At 44.6% G+C, this 17,135-nt stretch overlaps 1 long non-coding RNA gene across 3 annotated transcripts in view; it reads right to left on the bottom strand.

Moving 5' to 3' along the window:
- Nucleotides 1-17,135, bottom strand: part of LOC149748115 (uncharacterized) — a 60,936-nt gene that overhangs the window by 17,507 nt on the left and 26,294 nt on the right. The window contains exon 2 of one of the 3 annotated variants that reach the window (XR_016394506.1): nucleotides 1-3,307. This exon is cut by the window's left edge and continues 17,507 nt beyond it. The exons of 1 other annotated variant lie outside the window; for it this stretch is intronic. This is a non-coding gene — a long non-coding RNA (uncharacterized LOC149748115). Of the gene's footprint in view, nucleotides 16,967-17,135 lie in introns of all 3 variants that reach the window. One more of the 3 variants, XR_016394505.1, reaches the window with a different exon arrangement.

Raw genomic sequence — 17,135 nt, forward strand, 5'->3', positions numbered from 1 at the left:
GCCTTGGTCCCAGCCCTCTTCGAGTTTCTTAGGAAGGGAGAAGGGAGAATGGATGCTAAGTTAGCAATAACAATGCGCACTAAAGAGCAGTACAAACACATTCCCGTTACTAAAAGCAAACAAGTCTCATCCCAGCAACCACATCAAACTGAAGGCAGGTCTCTTGCATCATCATTCCCATGATGAGAAGCACAGCTCCTTGGTGCTGGAGCCAAACGACAACATAGTCTGACTGCTGAGAAAAGACAAATAAACAGCTGCCATGAGCAGGAAACTATGTGAACAAGGCTTTTGGAATAGAGCCCAGGGCTTACGTCAGGGCAGAATAAATATATTCTGAAATCACAGCCTATCTCAGTCCCCCTCTGTTTTCCCTTCCCCGTATAATTATTTGAATTTAAAAGTATGTAAATTTAAAATGTTAAAGATGTCAACAGATTCCTGTATCAAAGTGACAAATTTTCACTCCCACCAAAATGCTGATAGATGCAAGTTTCTCCAAACTTGGGCCAGCACTGGGTATTATTGGACTTAAAAACTTTGCCAATCTGATAGGTAAAATTGGCACACTTTGTTGTTTTGGTTTGCATTTCTTTAATTGTGAATAAAGTTGAACGTCTTTTCATACAGTTAAGTCGTTTTCATTTTTTTCTATGAATGCCAGTTTATGCCCTGCGTCCACTTTTGCTCATTGAATGGTTAATCTTTTTCTTACTGATTTGTAAAAGCTCTTTGTATATTGAGACAATTAACTCTTTGTAATATGAATTGCAAATTTTTTTTTAAACTTGTCTTCTCCTCCCTTCTTTTTTTGAGTTAGATTTTTCCAGAGAATACTTTTTTGTTTACATGTTATAAAATACAGTAATTAATTTTTCTTTACAATGCATTGATTTTATGTTTTACTTGTTTAGGGCTTTGAAGATCTGAAGAATTAAAGTCTGTATAGAGAATGTAAATGGCAACTGCTGCCCTTCCCATTCAACTGCCCATCCCAGCAGCCTGGCTTCCATCCCCATGATCTGAGCACTTCCTCCAGCAGGGCTGATGCTCCATTGACGTCTTTCATGATTATTCCTGGGAATTCCCTAGTGGTCCAGTAGTTAGGACTCAGCGCTTTCACTGCTAGGGGCCTGGGTTCGATCCCTGGTCGGGGAACTAAGATTCCACAAGCCGCACAGTGTGGCAAAAAAAAAAAAAAAGAGAGAGAGAGAGAGAGAGAGAGATTACTCCTTTGTCATAAACTGAGAGTCTGTCATATGCCAGGTAATGTTTTGATTCAGGCGAGATAGGAAGATTTAGAGGTGATTTAGAACCCTGTGTTGTTGTGTTGGAATTGGAGACAGTGTGAACTCATGGAGATACATATAGATACAGATACAGATCTCAATATAGAGGTAAATACAGATATAAATGCAAGTATACACCCCAGGATACATTCCCTCACTCTCTGCTGAGAGAATCTAGAAACAATGACACCCAGTAGCAACAAGAACACTTAGTATCCAAATTTTGGCTTCTAAATATCATTCTGCACTAAATGGAACCAGGGATCCTTGGAGAAATGGCTGATTCAATGATCCAAGCAGAGAAAGAACAAGATGAGCCTGGAACATCTTGTTCTACCAGAAAGTAAGAACGTACCCCCAAATTAGGGAACATTTCAAAAAGATACAGAAGCCAGTTTAAAGGGGTTCCCACTGACCAAACCATAGATAATCTGGTTGTCAAAATAAATAAGGATAGTTACAGATCATAGTCCATTGAGCAAAATAAGAATTCATGAGTCCATACTAGTATCAATATACAGATAAATAAATATACTGAAAATTTGATAGGAAGTACATATTCACATTGCTGCAGTATACTTCCCTACAAAATAATTATTAATTACAAGAAAAAAATAAAGTAACTCCATGGCGGAGAAGCCTGCAGATACAATTTTAATCAAGTGATCAAAATAAGCACCTCCAATGACTAAACAAATGGAAACCATGCACCAGGTGATAGGATGCATGAAGAGAAACACAACATCACGTCTGTGCTATTCTTGCCAAAGATGCAAAACCTGAATTCAATGAGGAAATAACGAATAAACCAAAGTTGAGGTACCTCCTGTAAAATAACTGGGCTATTCACTTTTAAAATGTCAAAGTCAAAGAAGTCAGGAATTCTATAAAGGATATTATTGGGACTAGTAGCAAAACTTGAATAGAGTCTGTGCATGAGAATTTGAAGGAGAATGTGTTTGTTCATAGGAAATATATGCTAAATTATTCTGGTGGATGGAACTTCAGGGGCTTTTAAAAAATTTCTCCTGTATTTATTTAACTCTCCTTTAACTTTTTTAAAAAATTAAACTTTTAATTTTGAGATAATTATAGATTCATACGCAGTTGTAAGAAGTAATGCAGAGAGACCCTGTGTACCCTTTACCCAATTCCTCCTGATGGGACATCTTGCAAAGCTATCATACAACATCACACTCAGGATACTGGCTTGGATACAGTCAAGCAAGACACAGAACATTTCCATCACCACAAGGATCCCTTGTGTTGCCATTTTATAAACACCCCCACCCCTCCTACCTTCACTTCCTTCTCTTTCTTTGTTTTTTATTAAAGTCTAGTTGATTTACAATGTTGTGTTAATTTCTGCCACACAGCAAAGTGATTCAATTATACATATATCTATATATATACATATACATACACACACACACATATATACATTCTTTTTTATATTTTTTCATTAGGGTTTATCACAGGATATTGACTATAGTTCCCTGTGCTATAAATAGGACCTCATTGTTTATTCATTCTATATATAATAGTTTACATCTGCTAAGCCCAAACTCCCACTCCATCCCTTCTCTACCCCACTTCCCCCTTGGCAACCACAAGTCTGTTCTCTATGTCTCTCACTTCCTTCTTAACCCCTGGCAACCACTAATCTGGTCCCCATTCCTATAACATGGTCATTTTAAGAGTGTTATATAAATGGAATGATATACACTCTGTAACCTTTTTGGATTGGTTTTTTTTTTCACCCAGCATAATTCTCTGGAGATTCATCCAGGATGTAGCAATAGTTGGTTCCTTTTCAGTGCTGAGTAGAATTCCACGGTATGGAGGTGCCACAGTCTGTTTAACCATTCATCCATTGAAGGACATCTAGGTTGTTTGCAGTTTGGGGCAATACAAATAAAGCTGCTATAAACATTTGTGGAACTTCAGGTTGGTGAATTACTCTCAAGTAGTTCAAAGAAAAAAAGGTTTTATACTGTGTTTGCGATTTTTCTGTAAATCTAAGGTTGTTTCAAAACAAAAAATAGAAATAAAAGGAAAAAAGGTGAAAAATTCTTTCTTAAGATACAAGGAGACCATTACAGGAAACTTTTAGTAAAGTTCTTTCTATGCTGGAAAACATTTTTCCTTCTCTTCTGGATAACGTCAGGTGTTGACGTGAGACCCAGAGCAGTGTGATCATCTCACTACAAGCCTCAGAAGAAGCACAGCCCAGAGGATCCCAGGCAAATGGTCCAGAGCCCCTGGATTAAGTCATCCTAGAACCCAGCCTTCCTCTGAACTTCCAGCTACAGGCGTCATTAAAATTCCTTGTTAGTTAAGCTAGTCGTGTTGGGTTTTCAATTATTTGCCACCAAAAGCTTCTTGACTGATTCAGTCATTGAAAAAGGATACCATGGTCCCCTAGCAATGAATCCCACTCCCATTATAACAAATGTTATTGCTCCCGGGTAAATAAAATGTTTCCTGTTTACCAACATGGACAGTGGGGAAATACATGTACTGGGTATCTTCTGGAGATCGTTCACTGTGACTTTCAGATTCCAAGTAAAAGGGAGACCAGAGAGTGAAGGAATGTGCTCAGTTTATCCCAGTGGGGCACCTCACTAGGACAAGAATGAACACTGAGTAGTCAAGCAACTAAGATGAGCGTAGTCCTAGAGAACTTTTATAAGTCTGCAAAAATTTTCCCGTCTTTCCTTTTCTACCTAAAAACCTTATGTGCTTCTATTTACATTTCTATTATTTTTTCTCTTCTGGTTAAATCTTATTATTCCTTCCTCAGTAACCTTGAACAACTTACCAGTACCTGAAAGACAAAGTCTTATCGTGTCGTAACACTCGAGGTCCTTCCTAAGCAGACTCCAAACCATGGTTCGCATCTGTCCTCTTTCTCAATATACCTTATTCTCCAGCCTTACTTTTCACACGGGGCTATGCTATAGGCTGAACATCTGTGTCCCCCACCCAACCCCCAAATGCGTATGTTGAAGCTTAATCTCCAATGTAATGGTAGTGGGAGGTGGGCCTTTGGGGGTGATTAGATCATGAGGGTGGAGTTCTCATGAAGGCGACTGACGCTCTTACACAAGAGGCCCCACAGAGCTCCCCTCTCCCTTCTGCCATGTGAGGACACAGTGAGGTGGCACCATCTATGAACCAGGAAGTGGGCTCTCACCAGACACTGAATGTGCCAGCAACTTGAGCTTGGACTTCCAGCCTCTGGAACTGTGGGAAATAAATGTCTGTTGTTTATAAGCCACACAGAGTAGCTTAAATTCCACCCTGGTATTTTTGTTACAGCAACCCAAACCGACTAAAACAGGCCACACTCCACAGCTGAAGAAGGGAGTTACAAATATGGAAAGGGGAAAAACTAGACTGAACCCTGAGGTGTTGTTTGGGATTGGAAGACTGGTGTGAACTCACAGATTTCAATATGGATAGACGGATATAGACGTAAATGCAGGGGTGTATCAGGACAACTACTCACGACATTTACTACGTGAGCAGGTTACAGACGAGGTCCTTTAAGATGTCTGTTAGGGCGGAAAGGCAGCAGGCAGCACGAGATGGTGTCGGCGTCTTATCCCACTTTCTCCGTGCTTCCGGGTACCTTTTAAGGCAGATGTGATGCAGGAGTCCAAGGCAGTGCATGTGTCCCCAGCAGCTCATCCTGAATCAGTGGCACCCACAAGCTCTGATGACCATGTTTCTGTATTTTTTCAGGATGACTTTGGAGTTGTCATCAAAGCAAACCACTGAGATGGCATTCAGTTTCGTTGGCGCACAGCACGGTCTGGGGACGTACTCGGGATTCATAAAGTGAACCAGGGTCTGCCCGATGGCATGGTTGGTGGCGTTCACGTGCGCGTTGAGAGGGAAGGAGAATTCTCCATCACAGTAGTTGGCAGCGTAACCCTTGGGTGCAATGATCCAGTCCTGCCACCCCAGGTCCCTTTCCACCGAGGGACCTAGAAGCCATAGCACTCTAGAAATCAACGAGAACGCCTACTCACAGGAAATTTTTACTTCTTTATGCTTTTTTGTGCCTAACCCTACAGGTGCTCTTCCTATCAGAATTCCACCGACATGGAATCACAGCATGTGCAGCGCCGAGTGTGTGGCACTGATGGGCACTTATCCCCGCCCCTCCAGCGAGTGGGCTCAAATGTCCTCTCTCCTGTGGAGCCTCCTCAGGATATGCAGGCAGATTAACTTCTCCTGCCTCCGCACAGGGAGGATTTTCCGCACCTTCACGTAACATCAGTTCATCCCTCCTTGCTTTGGGGCTCATCGCCCCACTCTGTTGTGAATTTTGTGGGCAGGATCTCACTCTTTTTCCCGTCCCCAGCTCCTAGCACAGGGCCTGGCACAGGTGCTCGGTTAGGACAGTTTCGATTAGATGGAGACCCTCCATGGACCACACTGGCCCACCTGCAGAGCTAATCCCTGCCATCGGCATCATTAGCTCTGGGCCTCACCCACGGAAACCAACCATTCACGGGGAATCCAGGAGGAGACCGCCAGGGCCCTTTGTTCCAGCCCGATTTCTGTAGAAGACAATTTCACTTGCTGAACAGGAAGCAGTCTTCAGAGAGGTGACTCACCTGCTTGACAGGTCTATCTCAGAAACGTTTGCCTTGATGCTTTGCTTTTGCTGCAAAATAAGCCCAGCTCCACTCTGCCACTGGAGGTGGCGGGTACGTGACATGAGTGTTTGCATTTTTATGACGGCTTCCTTGGAGGCTGACTGGGCAAGCTCCCTGGCGGGGTGATGAAATGGCCAGGATCTGGCTCACCAGGGAGGCTGCGGAACTCCAAATATGCTGTTCTGAGCAAGCGCCCAAGCAGGAAGAAAGCTGCTGTGAGCAGAGACGAAAACCCTGTGCTCTCGGCTCATAGGTTTCCTTACTAACCACACAGACCAGGGTGAGCTTCAGAGAAGCACTTTTGCCGCTGAGAATCTTGGATAGAAGAGGAAATGGCAAATCCTCCTGAAGGCTCTGACATTGACAAAGCCCTGTATTCATTTTTTATTGCTGCCAGAGCAAATCACCGCAAATGTAGTAGCTTAAAACCACACCATTCCGGGCTTCCCTGGTGATGCAGTGGTTGAGAGTCCACCTGCCGATGCAGGGGACACGGGTTTGTGCCCCGGTCCGGGAAGATCCCACACGCCACGGAGCAGCTGGGCCTGTGAGCCATGGCCGCTGAGCCTGCACGTCCGGAGCCTGTGCTCCACAACGGGAGAGACCACAACAGTGAGAGGCCCGCGTACCGCAAAAAAACAAAAAACAAAAACCAAAAAACACCACTCCTTATTTCACAATTATGTAGCTCAGCAGTCTGGGTACAGTGTGGCTCCGCTGGGTCCCCTTTTTAGAGGCTACAGGGGTGAAGTCAAGCTGTCAGCAGGGCCGCCTTCCTTTACTGGGGGCTCTGAGGAAGAATCTGCTTTCAAACTCACTCAGACTGCTGGCCAAATTCCGTTCCTTGTGGTTGCGGAAGTGAGGTCCCTGTTTCCTTGCTGGCTGTCAGCTGAGGGCACCTTAGTTCCTAGAGGCCTTCCTAGAATCCTTGCACGTGGCTCCTACATCTCAGAGCCAGCAAAGGCACATTGACTAGAGGCACAGGGACTAGAATCTCCCTGACTTCCCTTTCTGTTGTGTCTCTCTAGCTCCATCTGGAGAAAGGTCTTTGCTTTTTAAGGGCTCAGATGATGAGGTGGGCCCCCCGGATAATCTCCCTATCTCAAGGTGAGTAACCTGAATTACATCGGCAAACCTCCTTTTGCCAGGTAAGGTACGCCCAGGTTCCAGGATCAGAGTATGGACATCTTCGGGGACCATACTGGACCTCTGTATCACAGGGCCCTACATTTACATCACAGAAGTAGGACCCACCTGGCATGAATACAACTGGGCTCTTTCAATTCAGTACAGCTGGTCTTCGATTTGTAATCTGTGGGGGAAAACTTTAAATCTCCAAATACAGAAAACCTGGCTTTCGAGTATGTTTCTGAGACACATTACTATTCATCCTTAAGGCTTATGGAATTGCACCCACAGCTCATTCCCTACCTCTGGGAACTGCTCCAGGATCTGGAGTCCAAGAAGTCCCTCAGGGCCAGGGAGAGCCCAGGATTAAACACACAGTAAGACCGGGGTCAGTTATTACAGGACATGTGCTTAAAGTTAGGTTCAAAACAGGCTGAGAAGGGAACGCAAGGCAAAATTCCCATTTGGTGATGGCTTAGACGAAGCCTAAGATCTAGGGCCGGATCTAAGCCAAGTGCTGTGAACAGGTGAGGGACACAAGTTCTTGTGGAGACAACCAAACTCCATTACTCTCAGAGCTGGGGAGACTTAGTTCTAGGTATCTGATACAGTTAAAGGAAGCTGAGGCCCAAAGAAAGGCAATCCATGCTCTGGAAGAACTGGGGACTATATAATAATAAGGAATAAATGTGAGAAGTAGGGTTTTATGGTCAAAGCAGGTCCAATAACAGGATCAGCTAGATGAGAATTGATAAGCCCTGTAGAGCCCTGCTTTAGAAGTGAATTGGATACAGGGGTCTGGGGCAAGGTCAAACTTTAGGGAGAAGGAAAGGGAGCCAGTTACACCGTGGCAGGCCCTCCTCAAGACACTGGACATATAACCATGCAAAAGTCACAGTCCTTCCCTCAAGGACCACAGGGTCTAGGAGGCACTAATTCTACATGAAAAGGGCTGAGAAAAGCCAGCAGCAGGGCTGAGGTGGCACACAGGAGGAACAAGAAACGCTTCTTCCATATAGAGACCTAATGCTCAAGGAGGAGTTAGGCTGGTAGTAGTCTGTAGCCAAGATGTGGTAAGACTCAGACCGGGGAGAGGACGAGGCCTTTCAGGAGTTTAGTGCGTAGTTTGGCAAGGCCAGTGTTTATGAACACGAGGTCCACCTTCCTTCCACTAAAGCCTCACTGCCTAGCAGTCCACCTTCTCTCCTAGCGTTTGAACAGTGCTCTAAGGCTGTCATTACAATGAACATGTCTGAAATGGTCTTCCTTATTTTGGCAAGAAATTTCTCTCTGCCCCTTCTCTCCACCGTGGGATAACGTCAGGATTCAAGACTAACCTATTAGCCCAACGTTTACTTTCAACCCGAAAAGAGGTGGAGCCAAGACCGGCTCTCAGACCGGTGGCCTCAGGTGCAGTCATGACTTGTACTGTTCTCGTGCTCATGGTGACCTGCTTCGAAGAGATTCTCCTCTGGCCACAGCCCTCTGTTTCTCAGAAATAGCTTGTGGCCAGAAAAACACGTGCTCTGTCACCCCCACTGAACATGCTTCAGCAGTCTCTCCCCACCAATCTGTCCAGCCACAGTCCCTGCTCGGCCTGAACTGTCAGGACATTCACTCAATTCAGCAAGCACGCTCCAAAGCATAAAGCTATGTATTGCATTGCACAAGTTGGGAGTGTTAACTGGCCAAAGCTTTGTTGAACCAGGATACTAAGATTAACTAGAATACTCAGGGTTAACCATCTACTTCAAAGTGAAGTTTATTATTGAATAGAAATGTTGTTCTAATGTTTTGCCCTCTGTTCCATATCTGTTTTCTAATGTCGAGCCAAAGGAATACCATTTGGCAAGTATCATCATGTCCTTCATTCTCTAAATAACGTTCAAACATCCTCTAATAAATGTCGCAGACTTTTCTCTGAATTTTCAGCATACTTGGAACCGTCTATGGCTTGAGCTCATGCGAGTTTGCTAATAGCACAGATGATCAAAGCGAGCAGGAGTGATGAACAGAGTTAGTCAGGGGCACTCAGTGGGGAAACGGAACTAATAGGATGGATGTGTATGTATATATACATGGAGAGAGACAGAGACTTATTTTGAGGCATATTGTCTCCCAAGATTATGGAGACCTGCAAGTTCACTATTTGCAGGATAGGCCGGCAGGTTGGAGGCCAAGAAAAGAGCCGGCGCTGCAGTCTGAGCCTGAAGCTATCTGCTAGCAGAATTTCCTCTTGCTCAGGGGTGGTTCTATCCAGGCCTTCAACTGACTGAATAAGGCCCACCCGCATTATGGAGGGCAAACTGCTTTATTCAAACATTTACCCACCCATTTAAATGTTAATCTCATCCAAAAACACCCTCCCGGAAGCATCCAGAATACTGTTCAAACACATATCTGGGCCCTGTGGCCCAGCCAAGCTGACACATAGAATTAACTATTACAGCTTCTAATTAGGACGCCCTCCTTTTCCTTCACTGACAAAGGCTTCAAGACTGTCTGGCTTTCCTCCCCGCTTTGTGACCTTCCCACCTCTTGGTCCCCTCTGGTTCTTCTGCTCCCAAGCCTGGCTGAAGAGAGGCCCAGCCACCCCCTCTTGCTGCGCTGAAGACAGGCATTCAGGCTTATTTAGTCTGCAATGCTTTTCTACTCATCATGCCCAGAAACAAACCAGGTGTAATAAAAACTACAAATGTGAAGATTCAAGGCTTAGAAAACAACACTTTCTTCCCATCCAGGACCCAGTTCTTGATGTCCTTTCTGAGATGGAAATTGGAAATGTCAGGCTTTTCTGTCTACTTATACCCTTGAAGGTAGATCTTTTCCAACCACTGGTCTTTGAACACCTGAAGTTGCAACAAGGCAAAATATAAGCCACTTGCTAAAGGCCTTGAATCTGAAGAGGATTGTTTGTATTTCTGAGGAAGTTTTAACTCTCCGCTCTAGGCCTGTTCTTCAAAAAGGAGTAGTCCCTTGGGGCATGTTCTCCCTGGAGGCTTATCCCTAGAGAGGAATTTATAAAATCTTTAGAACACTGTGTAGAATCACTCCACAAAGCCTAAGTCAAGGTTTTTAACTGAGCAGGAAATTAAAGTTATTATGTTTCCTCCTCCGCCTCTCTCACTCCACACTAGGAAAGTTAGGAATTTCCACCTTCTCCAAAGCAGAGAATCCAGCAGCCACAGTGCCGAGGCCCTCAGCTCTGTGCTCTGGCCCAGCCCTCTCACCATCCAGACCCTGCACCCACCGCAGCCTGTCCCCTCCTTGGGCTGACTTTCCGCCACCTATTCCATGGCCAAGCCACATGGGCAAACAGTGGGAAGTTGTGGCTTTTTCCCTCTTTTTCTTAACTGTTTGAAAATTTTAGGACCTTTACTATTATTATTATTCTGGAGAGGGAAAATAGACGCAGAATCTTAAGAATTCCAGGAACCATCAGAAGAGGCCACAGGGTGAAACTTTCTGTGGAGCACTCGTTTAACTCATCTGATCACACCTACTTTCCTGTCTCATCACCACTGGGAACGGATGAGTCTAGGACCCACCATCTGATGCCTTCAGGATCCCACTGCCTCCTCACTGGCCTCCATCTCACCTACAAATCCTCCACCCTTCAACCCATCCTCCATGGGCTCTCAGGTTACTCCTTCCTAAAACACCCCCTTCAGACAGATACATCCTCCTTCAAAACTTTCAGTGGGTTCTCGGTTCTAGCCCAGACCCTCCCCAACCCGAACATAACCTACCTTTCCCAATACGTCCACCCATGGCCTCATTCATTCATTCATTTGATATATACGTTGAGCATCTAGTCAGTGCCGGGCCCTAGACATACAGATCAGGGTGAGCTAGGTTAGGCACAGTCTCTGCTCTCATGTGCTTACAACCTGGCCGGGAGAACAGAGACTTCAACAAGTCGTTTCAGTGAGGTGTGATGAGATGACAAGGAGGAAGATGAGGTGCCAACATCCCCTCCCACCTGGGTCAACTCTCTGTTCCCACTTGGCTGGTTTCCTCACTGACCACTGAAAACAGCATGTTCCCTCCGCTGAGGATTTGCTCAGCCACCTCCTTCCCCTATGATGCTTCCCCTGAAAACCCTACCTGTCCTTCGAGGGCCAGGACATGTCCTGCCTTCTCTGTTTTTTTTGATCCATGAAACCTAGAAGGAATCTTCATTTCCTTCTAAAGCATGGTCCCAGGCAGCATCTTCTAAACCCTGCAAACTCTGCATTCCAATTCGTCATGAGAGGGATACTCACCCTGTCTTCTCAACCATGGTAGCTCACACTGGGGGCAACAAGAGAACCCACAGCCGCACATGCCCCTCACCCAGCCCCCAGTGCTCTAGGCACCACGCAGGTGCTGCCTTGTTTCTTCATGGCCACCCTGCAAATATTTATTATCCCTGTTTGTTTGTTTAAACATCTTTACTGGAGTATAATTGCTTTCCAATGGTGTGTTAGTTTCTGCTGTATAACAAAGTGAATCAACTATATATACATATATCCCCATATCTCCTCCCTCTTGTGTCTCCCACCCTCCCTATCCCACCCCTCTAGGTGGTCACAAAGCTCTCCCTGTGCTATGCGGCTGCTTCCCACTAGCTATCTGTTTTACATTTGGTAGCGTATATATGTCCATGCCACTCTCTCACTTCGTCCCAGCTTACCCTTCCCCCTCCCCGTGTTCTCAAGTCCATTCTCCATGTCTGCATCTTTATTCTCATCCTGCCCCTAGGTTCTTCAGAACCATTTTTTTTTTTAGATTCCATATATATGTGTTAGCATACAGTGTTTTTTCCTTTCTGACTTACTTCACTCTGTATGACAGACTCTAGGTCCATCCACCACACTACAAATAACCCAGTTTCGTTTCTTTTTATGGCTGAGTAATATTCCATTGTATATATGTGCCACATCTTCTTTATCCATACCTCTGTCGATGGACACTTGGGTTGCTTCCACGTCCTGGCTATTGTAAATAGAGCTGCAATGAACACTGTGGTACATGACTCTTTTTGAATTATGGTTTTCTCAGGATATATGCCCAGTAGTGGGATTGCTGGGTCGAATGGTAGTTCTATTTGTAGTTTTTTAAGGAACCTCCATACTGTTCTCCATAGTGGTTGTATCAATCTACACTCCCACCAACAGTGCAAGAGGGTTCCCTCTTCTCCACACCCTCTCCAGCATTTATTGTTTGTAGGTTTTTTGATGATGGCCATTCTGACTGGTGTGAGGTGATACCTCATTGTAGTTTTGATTTACATTTCTCTAATGATTAGAGATGTTGAGCAAACAGGATAGAAAGCCCAGAGATAAACCCCCGCACATATGGTCACCTTATCTTTGATAAAGGAGGCAGGAATGTACAGTGGAGAAAGGACAGCCTCTTCAATAAGTGGTGCTGGGAAAACTGGACAGCTACATGTAAAAGAATGAAATTAGAACACTCCCTAACACCATACACAAAAATAAACTCAAAATGGATTAAAGACCTAAATGTAAGACCAGGGACTATAAAACTCTTAGAGGAAAACACTAAGGCAGAACACTCTGTGACATAAATCACAGCAAGATCCTTTTTGACCCACCTCCTAGAGTAATGGAAACAAAAGCAAAAATTAACAAATGGGACCTAATGAAACTTAAAAGCTTTTGCACAGCAAAGGAAACCATAAAGAAGACGAAAAGAGAAACCTCAGAATGGGAGAAAATATTTGCAAACGAAGCAACTGACAAAGGATTAATCTGCAAAATATCATCCCTGCTCTAACGGGGGGAAAACGAAGGCTGCAAGAGGCAAAGTAACTTGCGGGAGGTTAGCAGGCAGTCTGCGCAGCTGCAGCGGGTGACCCGGGGTCTGCCCCCTGCTGCACCCAGCGCTTTCCCTGCCAGCACCGCCTCCCTGCTCAGCGCCCCGAGGGTCAGGAGCTGCTTCCCCTTCATGGGGAGGAGCACAGGGAATCCCAGGGCCCTGGCTTGCTGACTTTCTAATTAGCCTGAGAGAAGGCACCACTTTAAGTCCATTATTCCTCCAGCTTCTGGGCTGCAAAAGACAGGCCAAGTTTTCACGCTGAGCCAGTGAAGCCTCAGGACCCCTATTCAGGCTCCCCCAGCCCTGTGATCTAACCTGTATTGTTATTCATTTTCATTCAGATGCGTGCAGGGCAGCCCTGATCGCAGACATGGGGAGCCCAGGAGGATGAAAGGAGCGGCGTGTGGGCGTGTGCCGTGGGGAGAGGCCGACAGGGATGCAGGGCAAGAGTCAGGCTCAGATTCCAGCCCTGTCTCTATCGCACTATTAAGAGCTGTCCTGTACTGCAGGCTTACGTGTCAGCGCTGAGCTCGACTATTCCCATGCTCTGCTTCATTCAATCCACTAGTCACCAGAGTCTAGTGTGAAATAAAGGAGCCGGCTCTTCCAGAAACATCCTACTTCACCTGTGCCTGGACAAGCATTTCTCAGCCTCTCTGCAGAGTCCTGGGGTCAGGCTGTCAGGTGCCTGCCCGGCCCCAAGTAAAGGAAGAAGAAAAGACACATCACTGAAGGTGAAGCGCTGTCCAGGGATTCCAAGCCCCAACAAAGGAATTCTCTCTCCCTCTTTCTAAAAATATACACATATACCACTGCCCTCACCTTCACCCGCCACCAGCTCTTACAGCTCCTTAGCTGTTTCCACATCATCTCCACTATTCCACCAGGCCCTGGAGAAGGTGCGGATTTCACCCTATATCTACACATACACACGCGTCTCGCGCGCGCGCACACACACACACACATACACACTCTTTTTAGCTCTCAGAATCGCAGAATAGGAGCACTAGAGGGATCTTCAGTCTCTAATGGGAGCAGTAACAAAAACATTCTTTCTATAGATAAGTGTTTTTCCTGGACATTAATCCATTCACAAAAATAAAATTGGGAGTTTGAGCTGGCCTGTCCTTTCTAAGGTTGTGCCTCCCCCTACCCTGTGACCTCTGTCTCCCCACGACTCTCTGAAGGCAGGACAACGGCTTATGCTTCTTGGTAAAGTGTTATAATGTACTTTTCACATTCGTCAGTCTAATACTAGATTACTAGCTCGCCCCAGGAGGCTCACTCACAAGCTGGAGGTGGCGTCGGGGAGGAAGTCACACCAGCTACCACCCTTCCTCTCACTACCTTCGGATTCACGATTGGTTTTTATTTTTTCCAGTTTTATAGAGGTATAAATGATGAATAAAATTGTAAAGTATACAGCATAATAGATATATGTATACATTGTGAAATGATTACCACAATTAAGTTGATTAACACATCTATTAGCTCACACAGTTACCATGGTGTGTGTGTGTGGTGACAACGCTTAAGAGCTATTCTCTTAGCGTATTTCAAATATACAATACAGGGCTTCCCCGGTGGCACAGTGGTTAAGAGTCCGCCTGCCGATGCGGGGGACCGGTCCGGGAAGATCCCACACGCCGTGGAGCGGCTGGGCCCGTGAGCCGTGGCCGCTGGGCCTGCGCGTCCGGAGCCTGTGCTCCGCAACGGGAAAGGCCACAGCAGTGAGAGGCCCGCGTACTGCAAAAAACAACAACAACAACAACAACAACAAAACACAATACAGTGTTGTTAACTGTAGTCACCATGCCATACATTAGATCCCCAGGACTTACTCGCTTTACAACTGAAAGTTTGTACACTTTGACCAACATCTCCCCATTTCCACCCGCCAACCCGTCAATCAACATTCTACCCTGTATTTCTACAACTTTTTTTTTTTAAGATTCCACATATGAGTGAGATCATACAGTATTTGTCTTTCTGTCTCTGGCTTATTTCACTTAACATAATGTCCCCCAGGTTCATCCATGTTATCACAAATGGCAAGGTTTCCTTCTTTTTCTGGCTGAATAATATTCTATGGTGTGTGTGTGTATGTATAATTGTGATATATATAAATATATATCACATTTCCTTTATTCATTAATCTGTCAAAAGACACTTAGGTTGTTTCCATATCTTGGCTATTGTGAATAACGCCGCGATGAATATGAGAGTGCTGCGAGATGTTGATTCCCTTTCCTTTGGATGTATATCCAGAAGTAGACTTGCTGGATCATATGGTAATTCTCTTTTGTATTTTTTCAGGAACCTCCACACTGTTTTCCATAATCGCTGTACCAACTTTCATTCCCCCCAACAGTGCACAAGGGTTCCCTTTTCTCCATATCCTTGCAAAAATTTGTTATCTCTTGTCAGTTTTCTGGTCTTTTTATTATTTTTTTAATAGATCTTTATTGGAGTACAATTGCTTCACAATACTGTGTTAGTTTCTGTTGCACAACAAAGTGAATCAGCCATATGCATGCACGTGTCCCCATATCCCCTCCCTCTTGAGCCTCCCTCCCATCCTCCCCATCCCACCTCTCTAGGTCATCACAAAGCACTGAGCTGATCTCCCTGTGCTATGCGGCTGCTTCCCACCAGTCAACTATTTTACATTCGGTAGTGTGTAAACGTTGATGCTACTCTCACTTCGCCCAGCTTCCCCCTCCCACCCCATGTCCCCAAGTCCATTCTCTATGTCTACCTCTTTATTCCTGCCCTGCAACTAGGTTCATCAGTACCTTTTTTTTTCTAGGTTCCATATATATCTCTTTTGATAATAACCATCCTAACAAGTGTGAGGTGATATCTCGTTGTGGTTTTGATTTGCATTTTCCTGATGTTTAGTGATGTTGAGCATGTTTCCATGTACTTGTTGGGTTCCGTATATATTTTGGATATCAACCTCATATCAGATATATGATTTGCAAATGTTTTCTCCCATTCTATAGGTTGCCTTTTCATTTTGTTGATAATTTCCTTTGCTGTACAGAAGCTTTTCAGCTTATGTAGTCCCACTTGTTTATTTTTCTTTTCTTCCCTGTGCTTTTGATGTCATATCCAAAAAATCATTTCCAAGACCTTATGTCAAGGAGCTTTTTCTTTATATTTTCTTCTAAGAGCTTTACAGTTTCAGGTCTTACATTTAAGGCTTTGATCCATTTTCCATTAATTTTTGTGAGTGGTTTAAGATAAGGATAGTTTCATTATTTTACATAAGGATATCTAATTTCCCCAACACCATTTATTGAACAGACTGTCCTTGCCCCACTGTATGTTCCTGGCACCCCTGTCAAAGATGAGTTGACATGGGTTTATTTCTGGGCTCTCTATTCTGTTCCATCCACCTAGGTGTGAGTTTTTATGCCAGTACCATACTGTTTTGATTACTGTGGTTTTGAAATGTAGTTTAAAATCAGGAATTGTGATGCCTCCAGCATCATTCTTCTTTCTCAAGACTGCTTTGGCCATTTGGAGTCTTTTGTGGTCCCACATGAATTTCAGAATTTTTTTCAATTTCTATGAAAAATGCCACTGGAATTTTGATATGAATCTATAGATCGCTTTGGACAGTATGGACAGTTTAACAATATTAGTCCTTTCAATCCATGAAAATGGAATATGTTTCCATTTGTTTGTGTCTTATTCAATTTATTTCATCGAAGTCTTATAGTTTTCTGTGTACGGGTCTCTAGCCCACATGGTTAAATGTATTCCTAAGTATTTTAAGTGGGAATGTTTTCTTAATTTCTTTTTCAGCTATTCTGTTGCTGGTATACAGAAATGAAAGTGATTTTTGTATGTTGATTGTGTATCCTCCAATTCTCCTGAGTTTGTTGATTAGCTCTAACAGTTTTTGGTGGAGTCTTGGCCGGGTCCTAAGAGCCTGCCAGTTCTCTCTAGAGCAGTGCCCTGAAGTCCTCAAGTTTGTGGGTTTTCTCCCAATCACACAGCCGTCTGCAAAGTCTTGTGCTCACCATCCATGGGAGCATGTGCCAGGAGCTGGCCATGCGGGGAGAGGAGGTTGAAGTGCACAGAATGTTAGAGGTGCCCATGGGCCAGTTAGGTGGACCACAAGTGAGGTGTGGGGGAGCTTCCTGACAGAGGCCACAAAGCATTTAATAGGATGAACTGCAAAGCACTTAGCAGCATCCTTTTGATGAGTTCTGAG

This window comes from Delphinapterus leucas, chromosome 10 (assembly GCF_059928025.1).
Source record: "Delphinapterus leucas isolate spDelLeu-1000000601 "Yukka" chromosome 10, BTC_Dleu_Yukka2, whole genome shotgun sequence".
NCBI classification, from domain to species: domain Eukaryota; kingdom Metazoa; phylum Chordata; class Mammalia; order Artiodactyla; family Monodontidae; genus Delphinapterus; species Delphinapterus leucas.